Source organism: Crocuta crocuta, unplaced genomic scaffold (assembly GCF_008692635.1).
Source record: "Crocuta crocuta isolate KB4526 unplaced genomic scaffold, BGI_CrCroc_1.0 scaffold334, whole genome shotgun sequence".
Classification (NCBI taxonomy): Eukaryota; Metazoa; Chordata; class Mammalia; order Carnivora; family Hyaenidae; genus Crocuta; species Crocuta crocuta.
Window position 1 is genome coordinate 2941510 of NW_027533260.1, and position 10659 is coordinate 2952168.

Sequence of the window (10659 nt, forward strand, 5' to 3'; positions counted from 1 at the left end):
CTCTCTCTCTCTCCTAGAAATAAATAAAACATTAAAAAAAATTTTTTTTTAATTTTTTTAAGAATTTAAAATAAATAAGTAGATAAATAAACATTAAAAAAAGAAAAGAAAACCCCATTGGGGCGCCCGGGAGACTCAGTCTGATTAAGCACCCGGACTCTTGATTTCAGCTCAGGTCATGATCCCAGGGTCGTGGGATCGAGCCCCTGTGTCAGGCTCCACGCTGATAAGATTCTCTCTCTCTCCTCCTCTGCCCCTCCCCCCCATAAAAAAATAAAAGAAGATCCCGTAAGCAAATATGGGAGCGTTTACAATGAAATGTACTGATGTCTGCAACTTCCTTTGATATGCATCGCAGATAAGGATGGAGAAAAGGATGCACAGATATGTGGGAAAACAAAGATAATAAAATTCTCGAGGTGGCAGGTGTTGCCCATGAACTTAGCCTCGGTCCTTACATCTGGACCCAGAGTTGACCTTCTGGGCCCACACTGAGGGCTGCGTGACTGTCCTCAGGTGCAAGGAAAAGACAAATAAGAAGACAAGGGTTAATGGTCCCTATTAATGGTTATTTATGACACACTTTGCACACTTTGTCCCTGAGATAATGGCTATTCCCTTGAAAGTCCCCCCAAACTCTGAGTCGTGCCTTCAAAATAACAAATGTTGTCCTACGTACCAGGATAAGGGCCGCTCTCTTCATCATTGTGTAGCCTTATTTTTGCAATAAATGGTCAATTCTGCTTCTATACTGCCCGCTTGCCTGCTGGCTCATTCATTATAAAAAGCCCTAAGTCCTTGGGTTCGGGGCCGCACATCTAGAGCTCTGTGTTAACCCTGTGCCGTCCCGGCCGGTAATAAAGGCTCCCTGAATCCGGCTTCAGGGGTCTCGGCGGGTCTCTGTGTCTCTCGGCAGAACATTTTGGAGGCCCCAGCGAGATTATGGAGACCCCAGACCTCCAAATTCCTGTCCCATTCGCCTGCACCCTCCCAGGCTCCTGAAGACGTCCCGGGATCGGGGAAACGCTCTTGTCTTTCCTGCCGCCCCGAAAACGGGCCCCAGTGAATCCGTGGGAGTCGCCTGTCTGAACCTCCGGAGGTGAGTCCGTTTGTCATCTGAATTCTGAATGCGCATGTGCTTCTGTCTGGGGGATTAAGTGGAAGGCTGCACGCGGGCACTACTTCCCGCCCCGGGTGCACCGAGCCGTCGGGTGGGCCCTTCAGTAAACCTGTGAGCCTGTTTTGTGGCCACTTCTGTCCTGTTTTGTCCTGCTGTCATTGTCATTGTCGGTAGGAATTCTGTGGGAGGGAATGCAGTCACCTCTGGGGTGTGTGTGAGTGTGGATGTGCGACTCTGGCTTGCCTGCCGGGCTCGAGTCTGTGGCTCCACGGGTCGGGCCCCTTAAGGTCCCCAGAAGCCTGCGGAGTCTGAGTGAGCCCGTCTGCGATTCTGTGATGAACGGTATATAGTCTACGGCGGCATCAGAATAGTTCCCGATCGGGGCGCCTGGGTGGCTTAGTCGGTTAAGCGTCCGACTTTCGCTTAGGTCATGATCTCGCGGTTNCGAGATCATGACCTAAGCTAAAGTCGGACGCTTAACCGACTAAGCCACCCAGGCGCCCCAAGTGATGCCTAATTTTGTCTGTCTCATAGTTTTCATGGGTAATTGTTAAGATAGCTTTAAACAAAACATTAAAGTTTTGCTTGCATGATAAATTGAGATTGAGTTCATTGGCTATCTAACGTGATAAGAAGCTAAAGCACTAATTACTAGATGTAGGTTTCTGCTTTTGACTTGTTGCAAAAAAAACCCACTAAGAATATTTGGAACTGTTAAAAAACATGTTTTGTGCTTAATGGATTCATAAGTTTGCCATCTAAAAAATTCTGATATTGGGGCGCCTGGGTGGCTCAGGTCATGATCTCACAGTTCGTGGGTTCGAGCCCCGCGTCGGGCTCTGTGCTGACAGCTGAGAGCCTGGAGCCTGTTTCAGATTCTGTGTCTCCCTCTCTCTGACCCTCCCCTGCTCACACTGTCTCTCTCTCTCGCTCAGAAATAAAAATAAAACATTAAACAATTTTTTAAATAAAATGAAATAAAAAATTCTGATATAACATAAAGTTCACAATTGATTACTACTTAGTTTTCACTGGAGACTAAGGTTTTTAGCAGTTAAAATTCTACTAAGTGTACTTACAACTGTTGGAAATAAGGAGAGCCTATTCTTCTGCATGTAGGAAAATGGGAGATATGTAAAAAAGATATAAGGAATAAAACTACATTTTTGTTAAAAATGAAAAAAAGTAATTTTGTCCTAAACGAGACTGGTTGTTTAGAGAAAAATGGCTTTGGGACAAAATTTAAAGCAAAGGAAAGTTGTAGACGAATTTTATTTATGTTCAGGATGAACTAAGGTTAAGATAAATAGAATTTTGGGGCGCCCGGGTGGCTTAGTCGGTTAAGCGTCCGACTTTCGCTCAGGTCATGATCTCGCGGTTTGTGGGTTCGGGCCCCGCGTCGGGCTCTGTGCTGACTGCCGGCTCAGAGCCTGGAGCCTGTTTCAGTCTGTGACTCCCTCTCTCTCTGACCCTCCCCTGCTCANTCACCTAAGTTCCTTCAGGACACGGCCAGTTGGGCATCTGACTGGTCTCCTCATTAGAGGGGGCACCCCCACCCCTGTGTCTGTCTTTGCGACATCGCCTCACGGGAACATTAGGGGATGGGACTGTGCAGAGAAGGGGTTTTAGGGAGACTATAAAATTATGTACATTAGAATGGCCCACTTTTGGTGTAGGATGGCCCTCAGAGTGAACCTTATGTGTCCCAACCATCTGCCGCGTCTGGCATGTTGTCACCAGATTCCCAGACTACCCTGATCAGTTCCTGTATCAACTCCTGATTAGAGATTGTCCAAACCCTTCCCCCTTGGGTGCGATTTACCTGCAGCAAACAGGGGCACTGGAAAAAGGGTGCCTGAATCGGAAAGGGCCCCCCAAACCCAGCCGATATTGCGACTTGGAGAAGGGGACTTTATTGGTCTNCCTAGAAATAAATAAAACATTAAAAAAAATCTTATAAAAAAAGATAAATAGAATTTTAAAAGTACACTGGTATAAGGTGAAAGCTCTGCCTTTCTCTCTGTTCAAAAGACAAAGTTTTCTTGGATTGTTGATCTGCTTTTGGTAAAACTATGTAAACAAAGGTTTTCTCTTTTGTCTGCCAAGAAAACCAAAGCTTTAGGTTTCATCTTTNCCCTTGGGTGCGATTTACCTGCAGCAAACAGGGGCACTGGAAAAAGGGTGCCTGAATCGGAAAGGGCCCCCCAAACCCAGCCGATATTGCGACTTGGAGAAGGGGACTTTATTGGTCTGGCTGAGATCAAATCATACTGAAGGGGATGCTAACTCTCTGTTCCTCTGCCTAGTGATCTGAGGGCTTCTCTCTCACTCATTTCCCAGGTTAACAGCTATAATTGGAGCCAACTGTCGTTAGGCTACCTCGGGACAGAGACTTTAAGGAATATTCCCAACCAGCTGCCGAAACTCCTGTCGTCTCTGGACTGACGCAGATTGCCNAAAGCTTTAGGTTTCATCTTTATCAGGTCTTTGCTTAGTTAAAACTTCTCAATGTTAAAGGAGCTAGGTCTTGCTGATGACTATATAATGCTATACGTTCGCCTTTAGGATCTTTTATTGCCACTTTGGTTAAATATATAAAGTTTTAAGATTTGTAATGATCTGTAATCCTATTTAGGATGTGCTTTATAGCTTCCTAAGGTNCGTTAGGCTACCTCGGGACAGAGACTTTAAGGAATATTCCCAACCAGCTGCCGAAACTCCTGTCGTCTCTGGACTGACGCAGATTGCCTAATTCCACTGGTTAAAATAAAACAAAAGAAACCTGAAGTCTGCACCTCTGTCTGACCTGACAAAATTTAAAACTGGGAATTCGCTTTCTCTGCCTTCTGCGGGCACCTCTCCTCTTTAACCCTCCCTTCCCCCACTCCTTTTCTGCATCTCCTGGGGGGTCACGATGGGGGCGGCCTTCATCACTGGCTCCTCAAGGCCTCAGGCACCATCAGCTCTTCCTCCTCCCCTAGATGTTGAGGCCCGAAGACCACCGAAGTCAGTTTCCCCACCAACTTTCCATGTCAAAATTAACCATGGGGAACAAAGTATCTTACGTGGACTCAAGTAAAACCCATTTAGTGTTTAAGTTAATTTAAGTTTGTTGGTTTGAGATGGACAATGTTTATCGACATTAAAAAAAACAGAAACAAACATGTATTCTACCTAGATTTGCTGAAGGTCAAATAAACTCCTGTTATCTCTGTTCCAATTTGTTAAAAAAAAAAAGAGGACTGAAAGTGATGGCTAATTTTTTTTTTTAATATTTTTTATTTATTTCTAGGAGAGAGAGAGANGCTTCCTAAGGTCTTAACAAACTTCCCAGGATTTAAATGGTAAATAAGTCTTTTGACCAATTAGGCCCTTTTATTTGGGATGCTAAGTTACTCGGAAAAGCACTATCGTACAATGATAAACCTTAGGTTGTATTGCACAGGTAAATGCCGCAACTGCCCAAGTATATATGCAACTCCTAAAGCTTTAATGTTTTGATATAAGGTTATCACTTAATATTCTGATTATCTGAAATGTTATATGTCACAGAAATCACCGAATTTGTCAATTGCATCATAATGAACTCTCATCAGATCTTTAACAATGTCCATTTCTAAGATTTTTGTCAGAAATAATTGTTCTTGGGGCGCCTGGGTGGCTTAGTCGGTTAAGCGTCCGACTTCAGCTCAGGTCATGATCTCACGGTTCATGGGTTTGAGCCCCGCATCGGGCTCTGTGCTGACAGCTCAGAGCCTAGAGCCTATCTTCAGATTCTGTATCTCCCCCTCTCTCTGCCCCTCCCCTGCTCACGCTGTCTCTATCTCTCCCTCAAAAATAAAAATAAAACATTTAAAAAAAAAGAAATTTATTAAAAAAAAACAAATATTGCTGGTTCTCTAATGTTTGCTCTTCCAGATTAAGGAAACATTTTCTTAAAAGATCTATGATATACAGAGATGTCATAAAGTATTCATTTATAAACTGAAGCATTTATCTTTTCTCTCTACCCAAAGCTTCTAAAATTCAAAAACTCCCAATGAGTAGTCTTTCTTTTATGGCAATTACAATTGTTTGCATCAATTCGATGAGAATCTGTTCATCTTGGAATAGGACACCATTGGAAATACTGGTTATTTTACCAAGGCTTTGACTGGAATGTCATATTTGAAAGTCATGCATAGACTCAGATATGACCAGACAGCTTTAAGGAACGAAGGTTGACTTTATAAAACATGGAGCCATAAAGCCTCTTTGAAATGTTGGCCTGATACCTTGCTCACAGAGTTGCTAGCAGCCCCCCCAGATGAATAAAGAAGGTCAGTTCCTGGCAGGTGCAGGGACCTCAGGACATTTTGGGGACCTTGTGAAGAGGAATTCGCCCAATTCTACAGGCATTGGAGGCCTGTCTGATGGCAAGTACTTGGCTTGGCTTCTGGCCCGGAGAGGCTACTAAAAGCTCAACCGAGAGATTCCTTATAAAAGGTCCCAGCAAAGTGCACTTGGAAAGATCCTCATGAACAATCGCTACTCTTGCTGAGCTTATGTAAATAATTAGGCCAGGGTTAAGACTGGACTGTTCTACAAATGCATTGGTCTCGATTTGGCCATCTCTGGAAGTGGGGGGTTTTAGAGAGAAAAACTATGTTTCAACAACGCACCGTTATGGATGTTAAATTCTAGTTCTCATTGTCTTTAAATGTTTGTTGTTTGCCGGGGCGCCTGGGTGGCTCAGTCGGTTAAGTGTCCGACTTCGGCTCAGGTCATGGTATCACAGTTCGTGGGTTCGAGCCCCACGTCGGGCTCTGTGCTGGCAGCTCAGAGCCTGGAGCCTGCTTCAGATTCTGTGTCTCTGTCTCTCTCTGACCCTCCCCTGCTCACGCTGTCTCTTTCTCTCTCTCTCTCTCTCAGAAATAAATAAAACATTAAAAAAATTTTTTAAAAATGTTTGTTGTTTGCCTAAATTAGACAACTTGAGGTAACCTTCAGAGAAATTGCCACAGTATTTCATGGATACACAGTCTTCTGTGCTTGTTATTCTGTGGGGATGATAGTAAGACTCCATGGGCATTGGATTATTTAAACAACAGGAACACAGGATAGATCTCTAAATATGCAAACCATATCCTCCCTAAACCTGATCTGACATTTACTAAGCCCAGGAGATCTGGTTCCTTCAAAGGATGGGGGGCACCCCTTTCAAATGGAGGCGGACTTCACAGATGTACAACCAAGCAAAGGACTCAGCCCTTAAAGTTTCAGGCCTCACTGCATGGGTCCATCACTCCGGAGTTAAGTAGGCCAACTCAGAAGAGCCCTCAACCTGGCGAAGTGATCCAGATCCAGTCAACTCGCTTAAACTGACCCTCGAAAGGACACTGGCCCCTGAGATCTCCAGCCCTGCGCCAGCCACACCCCGGAAGCTGGCTGGTACATGCACGGCAAGAGCTTGAGAAATCCCCATTCCGATAAGATAGACTGTCCTTACCCTTTGCCATTGAATTGGCAGAGGTTACCCCAGAAAGCTGGGCAAACAGCGTGAGAGGTTCCTGTTCGCACTCACCTTATGTTCTGTTCTCTACTCTGGGCGCCCATCTGTAAGAGCAGGGGCAGCAGTAGGTGAGCATCAGGGAACAGTAGTCTGGGCCCAGGCGCTAGGGCGTGGGAGCCCCGCACAAAAAGCTGACTCGTTGCCCTCACTCAGGTGCTGAGGTTGGCGAAAGGAAAACCTGTCAACATCCATACGGACAGCCGGTCTGCCTTCGCCACCGCGCATGTGCGTGGGTCCCTATATAAAGAGCGAGGGCTCCTAACCTCGGCAGGAAAAGATGTTAAAAATAAAAAAGAGATGGGGCGCCTGGGTGGCTTAGTCGGTTAAGTGTCCGACTTTCGCTTAGGTCATGATCTCGCGGTTCGTGGGTTCGAGCCCCGCGTCGGGCTCTGTGCTGACTGCCAGCTCAGAGCCTGGAGCCTATTTCAGAGTCTGTGACTCCCTCTCTCTCTGACCCTCCCCTGCTCACGCTGTCTCTCTCTCTCCTAGACATAAATTTAAAAAATTTAAAAATAAATAAATAAAAAAGAGATCGTAAGCTTGCTGGAAGCCATCTGGCTGCCAACTAAAGTGTCAATAATCCACTGCAAAGGACATCAGAGAGGCTCCTCTCCGGAGGCGATCGGGAATCAACAAGCTGACACCCCGCCGCACGAGAGGCCGCCCAAAAGCCAGTGGGGAAGAAGGACAAGTTCATTTTGGAATGACCCCTGGCCTGGGATCAAAACGTGCCGCCCCCATTCTAGGACCCGTTTTAGTGGGGGCTGGAGTTGCTGGCTCTACGGCTATCGGGACAGCTTCCTTAATAGTTGGGGACCGAAATCTTAAAACCCTCAGCAGACAGGTGGACAAGGACCTCAGTCTCATGGAAGCTTCCATCACTAAGCTTGAGACACAGGTTGACTCCCTAGCTGAGATTGTCCTCTAGACCCTGTGAGGGCTCGATGGCCTTTTTTTTTTTTTTTTTTTTAAGAGAGAGAGTGCGTGGGAGCAGGAGAGGGTCAGAGAGAGAGAGGGAGACACAGAATCTGAAGCAGGCTCCAGGCTCAGAGCTGTCAGCACAGAGCCCGATGCGGGGCTCGAACCCATGAACCCTGAAATCAAGACCTGAGCCGAAGTCAGATGCTTAACCGACTAAGCCACCCAGGCGCCCCAGATGTTTTAATTTTAAAACAAGGAGTCCTGCGTGCCGCACTGGGAGAAGACGGTTGCTTTTATATGAACTGTTCTGGGTAATCAGAGAGAGCTTGGCCCTGGTCAGGAATGACATGAAAGAAAGACAATAACAAGGACAACAGTGGGAATAGAGGTACCAGCCTCAATTCTCATGGTCCCCCTGGTGACCAGCTCTGCTCTCGGCTGTCACACGTCCCCTGGTGCTCTTGCTACTGGGCGTCCTAGTCAGCCCAGGTCTCAGAAATTGGCTACTCAACTTTATAAGGGAGAAGATAAACTTGATAAAGATAATGGTCCTAAGATCTTCCTACAACTGGTGGGGCGCCTGGGTGGCTTAGTCGGTTAAGCGTCCGACTTTCGCTCGGGTCATGATCTCGCGGTTTGTGGGTTCGAGCCCCGCGTCGGGCTCTGTGCTGACTGCCAGCTCAGAGCCTGGAGCCTGTTTCGGAGTCTGTGACTCCCTCTCTCTCTGACCCTCCCCTGCTCACGCTGTCTCTCTCTCTCTCCTAGAAATAAATAAAACATTAAAAAAAAAAGATCTTCCTACAACTGGCTCAGCCAAGATGATGAGTCCGTGATTTGACTCATACACCTGAAGCCGGTGGGGGATGTTGCCCATGAACTTAGCCTCGGTCCTTCCATCTGGACCCAGAGTTGACCTTCTGGGCCCGCACTGAGGGCTGCGTGACTGTCCTCAGGTGCAAGGAGAAGACAAATAAGAAGACAAGGGTTAATGGTCCCTATTAATGGTTATTTATGACACACTTTGCACACTTTGTCCCTGAGATAATGGCTATTCCCTTGAAAGTCCCCAAAATCCTGAGTCGTGCCTTCAAAATAACAAATGTTGTCCTACGTGCCAGGAAAAGGGCTGCTCTCTTTATCACTGTGTAGCCTTTTTTTTTTGCAATAAATGGTCAATTCTGCTTCTGTACTGCCCGCTTGCCTGCTGGCTCATTCATTATAAAAAGCCCTAAGTCCTTGGGTTCGGGGCTGCACATCTAGAGCTCTGTGTTAACCCTGTGCCGTCCCGGCCGGTAATAAAGGCTCCCTGAACCCGGCTTCAGGGGTCTCGGCGGGTCTCTGTGTCTCTCAGCAGAACAAGAAGTTTCGAAATGTTCATACTGAAAGACTGGAGGGTGCAAAGGGCCCAAAGATATAAAGTAGTATCTTAGTCACGGTTTAAAAAGAAGCGCATAAGACGGAATCCAGGCATAGACAGAAATTTCCGGCAGGTCAGCATTGAAAGTAGTGACTCCGGGGTTGGGTCTGGGGTAGTTGTGAGACTAGAATTTTCCCCCCCAGGACTTCTGTACCCTCTTGAGTTCTGAACTGTAAGTCGGTGAAGCGTCCGACTCTTGGTTTCCACTCAGGTCGCGATCTCACGGCTTTGTGGGTTCGAGCCCCGGATGGGGCTCTGTGCTGGCATCGCAGAGCCTGTTTGGGGTTCTCTGTCTCCCCCACCCCCTCTCTGCCCCTCCACCACTCGTGCTGTCTCTGTCTCTCTCAAAAACACATCAATAAACCTAAACAGCATAGACAATCCAATTAGGAGAAGAACAAATTCTTGGATCATGTCTCTACATTTATCGATCATCCAGGTTTATTAATAAGTTAATGGTCTCTCCCGACAAATGCCCTCCCGGCCTCGGGGGACCCCAGTATGGCCAGTTTGGTGAGTCACCTAATTGCTTATAGAAGCACATGCAAATAGACGACAGTGTGAGCCCTCAGATGTCTCCTCTCCTCCCCCTCCCCCCTTCCCCCTTTTCTTCCTAAAACTATTGATTTTACATCTCACACTGTACTCCGGCACCCTGATTATTCCTTCAGGTTAATCTACAGCCGTGTCATTCCATTTAAAAATAGCTGCGAGATACCCCACTTTCATCCTTCTTAAATTATTTTCCTTTTGAAGAAACGTGTTAGCCTTTTTTTTTTTTTACCTTTAAAAAAATTTTTTTTTTTTTGAGAAAGAGAGAGACAGAGCATGAGCAGGGTAGGCGCAGAGAGAGAGGGAGACACAGAATCCGAAGCAGCCTCCGACCAGGACTGGAACTGCTCAGTCGTAGGACGGGGGTCATACTGCTTGGGTTGTAGTAACTTCATAGGATTTGAAGTCCCGATGGGGTAAATTCCTCTCCTCTGTTCTTTCTCCCTCCTTGCCAATTTCTGGCACCCTGAAAATCTATACAAACTTGTGGGGCGCCCGGGTGGCTCAGTGGGCTAAGTGTCTGACTCTTGATTTCAGCTCAGGTCATGAGCTCATCATTCGTGGGATCAAGCCCCGCACTGGGTTCTTCGCCGACAGCACGGAGCCTGTGTTCTCTCTCTCCCTCTCTCTGCCCCTCCCCGACTCACATGTGTATTTTCTCTCTCTCTCAAAGTAAACAAATTTTTAAAAATTATGTGAACTTTTAAATAGTTTTTAAAAACACTTGCAACATATCACTTTGATGTATCACTTTTATAATAATAATAAAGAAAAATCTAGCTAAAGAAATGAATCACTCCCTTCAAATTCTCAGAGCGCTTTGTACTGAATCCCGGGCTTTGTTCCTAATAGGCCGGAGGACTCATTGCAGCCCCATAGGCCCCCACTGTCCCTGCCTCTCCTAGGTTCCCATGCCAGCACGGCCAGTGTTTTTCCGTTCCCACCGTCAAGTTCTACTTCTTCCCTACATACTCTATGTCCCAGCACACCTTGGATCTCTGTGTGTGTGGTGACTTCAGTCCGAGGCTCTTTTTGACTCTTCTCTCTCCCTCCTTTCCCTCCAATGCTTTCTCTCTCTCCTCTCCCCCCCCCCCCCCC

At 46.6% G+C, this 10659-nt stretch overlaps 1 protein-coding gene and 1 long non-coding RNA gene across 2 annotated transcripts in view; one reads left to right on the forward strand and one right to left on the reverse strand.

Moving 5' to 3' along the window:
• The window catches only part of LOC144217704 (uncharacterized), a 4403-nt gene extending 830 nt beyond the window's left edge, over positions 1–3573 (forward strand). The window contains exons 2-3 of the long non-coding RNA XR_013330936.1: positions 917–1099; positions 3461–3573. This is a non-coding gene — a long non-coding RNA (uncharacterized LOC144217704). The remainder of the gene's footprint in view (positions 1–916; positions 1100–3460) is intronic.
• The window catches only part of SULT2B1 (sulfotransferase family 2B member 1), a 41341-nt gene that overhangs the window by 25304 nt on the left and 5378 nt on the right, over positions 1–10659 (reverse strand). The window lies entirely within an intron of this gene.